The 3,211-nt window shown below is 39.2% G+C and overlaps 1 long non-coding RNA gene across 1 annotated transcript; it reads left to right on the top strand.

Annotated features, from left to right (window-relative positions):
* Positions 1 to 275: 275 nt before the first annotated feature.
* On the top strand, positions 276 to 2,742 carry LOC142175401 (uncharacterized). The gene is made up of 2 exons (XR_012704417.1): positions 276 to 1,193; positions 1,519 to 2,742. It is a non-coding gene; the product is annotated as an uncharacterized LOC142175401 (long non-coding RNA).
* The last annotated feature ends 469 nt before the right edge of the window (positions 2,743 to 3,211 follow it).

Consider the following 3,211-nt stretch of genomic DNA (forward strand, 5'->3'; position numbering starts at 1 on the left):
TTAAGAAAAGTCGTTCTCACGCCTCAAACCTTATTCAATTTCATTTTCAATTATTATTTTTTCTAATATATATATATATATTATGAGAAGCTGAATATAGTAGTTGTAGGTGGAGTAGTTCACGTGTAAACTTGTAGCCAGGCTAGTGACAGCTGGCATAAGTTAATAGTTGTTAGTTGTGGATTAGTGAGTTAGTTAGAGGTAGTTAGAGTCCAAAACAGTGTATGTGTATATAGGGACCATCAGTTAATGAAACAGTTGAACCTTTCATTTCAAACTCCTCTTCTCTCTCACATAGAAGGTTCTCGAAGAGCTGAAGCTCAAACCCTCCCTGGCTTCCCCCATATTTTAGCATGGCATCAGAGCGTTCGAGTCTGGATACAAACGCAATTTTATATGTTTTCAATTCTCAGTGAGAAATCATAATCTCTGTGTAACATTTCGATCTCAATTTGTGGTATGAAGTTCTGTTTCTACAAATTCATCAATTACAAGCTATGGCGGCAGATAAGCTCACATATACTCATCCTTTGTTCATGAATCCCTCCAATACTCCTGGAGCTGTGCTGATTCCAGTCAAATTTACTGGATCTGAGAACTACGGCTTATGGAGCCGGTCAATGCGTATCGCTATGCAAGCGAAGAGGAAGCTAGGGTTTGTGTTGGGAACTTGTAAGAGGGAGTTCTATGAGACTGAATTGCATGAAAAATGGGACACATGCAATGCCACAAATCTCTCATGGATGATAAATACAGTGTCGGAAGATCTCCTTAGTGGAATCGTTTATGCATCAGATTCTCACACTGTGTGAAAGGATCTGAAGGAGCGCTTTGACAAAGTTAATCGCATGAGGATTTTTCAAGTTCACCGCCAAATTGCTACTCTATCATAAGCTACTAGCTCAGTCTCTATTTATTTCACAAAGCTGAAAGAGCTTTGGGCTTAATATGATGCAATGGTTCGCAAATGCGATGCCTCCCCTCCTAGCCAGTAATTGCAAATGCGACGCGATCCTCGCAAATGCGAGGGGTTGTTCGCAATTCCCAACATAGCTGTGAACCCTGTTCGCAATTCCCATATCTGCGACCTGCAAATTTTATACTTAGCAGAAAATCTCCCATTTTTCACACTCTTTCAAAACCAAAACATCCTTGGGCGATTTTTTAAAGATAACTCTTCTTCTAAATCGATTGTAAGTCAATTTTAACTCGTTTTCTTCAATCATTAACATCTTTTAACATGATTTTCATGGGGGAAATTGGGTGTTTTGGGTAGAACCTAGGTTTTTCAAAAAATGGGGATTTGGACCTCGATTTGAGGTCTGATTTCAAAATAAATTATATATTCGGGTTCGTGGGGGAATGAGTAATCTAGTTTTGGTTCGAACCTCGGGTTTTGACCATGTGGGCCCGGGGGCAATTTTTGACCTTTTGGGAAAAACTTTAGAAAACTCATTTTCATGCAATAGGATTGATTTATTTAGCATTTATTGATGTAATTAAGTAACTTGTGGCTAGATACGAGCGAATTGGTGGTGGAATCACGAGGTAAAGCGATAGTAGAGACTTGAATTTTGTCCGTGGCATCGAGGTAAGTATTTGGTTTAACCTTATCTTGAGGGATTAGGAGTTGTATCTCATTTGCTACGTGTTAATTGTGGAGTACAACGTATAGGCATGGTGACGAGTATCTATACGTTGGTGTCAAGCATGCCCGTGAGTCTTGTATTGTAGTTGTTATGACCTCGTTGTGGTTTATTGCGCTTTACATGTTATTATCATTATTGTTCCCTTGCCAGGATGTTATTATCAATATTGTTCTCTTGTCGGGATGTTGTCTTGATATTATTGTTCCCTTGCCGGAATGTTGTTGAAATATAATTGTTCCCTTACCGAAATTCTTTTGTGATTGTTGTTGATTTGTAAATGGGATCGGGTGACACGCCGCCACGGAAATTTATGAAATGGGAGCGGGTTGCGCGCCTGCAACGAGATATGTAAAATGGAAGCGGGTTGCACGCCTGCAATGAGATATGTGAAATAGGAGCGGGTTGCACGCCTGCAACGAGATATGTGAAATGGGATCGGGTTGCACGTCTGCAACGAGATATATGAAATGGGATGAGATATGTGAAATGGGATGAGATATGTGAAATGGGATCGGGTTGCACGCCTGCAACGAGATATATGAAATGGGATCAGGTTGCACGCCTGCAACGAGATTTATGAAATGGGATCGGGTTGCACGCCTGCAACGAAATGTGAAATGAAAGTGAACTTTGCATTTGTTTACCCTATCGGTGTTAGTAATTGGATTTTGGTGTCTTTATATTCTCTTGATATTTTGTTGTTATCTGTTATTCCCCGAAGCATGTTTCCCATGCCCAATTTTAATTGTAATTATCTGCTTCTATTTTTGTTGTTTATAATATAACTGCACAGGTTTATTTGGTAGTCTGGTCCTAGCCCCGTTACTACTTCGCCGAGGTTAGGCTAGACACTTACCAGCACATGGGGTCAGTTGTGCTAATACCACACTCTGTACTCTTTGGCGTCTGTGGGCCTTGGCGTCACCTTCCATCTATCCTTTTATCCCTGTTTCATTTCCTTAATTCAGAAACAGTGTATCGTTTATTTTTTTTCGAACTTTGTATGTAGTAAATCTTAGATCGTCTGTGGTACTGTGACATCAGTTCTAGGTAGTTAAGGCTTAAACGGTTGCATTAGATACATGTTCAGATATTTTATTGCTTTTCTTCCGCTTATTTTAAAATTTTCGTTGTTTACACATTATTGCTTTATAATCGTTAAAGGGTATAAAAGGGTAAAAAGGTTATTCGTTCAATAATTGGCTTGCCTAACTCACATTAGTAGGCGCCATCACGACTCCCGAGGGTGGAAAATCCGGATCGTGACAGTGTAACTAAATCCCCTAAGGCAATAATAGATTGTATATAATTTGTAAGTAATCCTTGTTTAGGGCGAGTAATATACAAAATTAGGATAATTTTAGTAAATAAGTTTCAAATATTGTATAGGAAGGAAAAAATCCCTAAAGAAAAATGAAATAGGGGGCATTTGCATCTATACCCAGTTTCTGGGTCACCTTTTAACCTATACCCGCTTTGCAAAAAAAATTGCAAGCGCATTTGCATCTATACCCAGTTTCTGGGTCACCTTTTAGCCTATACCCGCTTTGCAAAAAAAAATT

This window comes from Nicotiana tabacum, chromosome 3 (genome assembly GCF_000715075.1).
Source record: "Nicotiana tabacum cultivar K326 chromosome 3, ASM71507v2, whole genome shotgun sequence".
NCBI lineage: Eukaryota > Viridiplantae > Streptophyta > Magnoliopsida > Solanales > Solanaceae > Nicotiana > Nicotiana tabacum.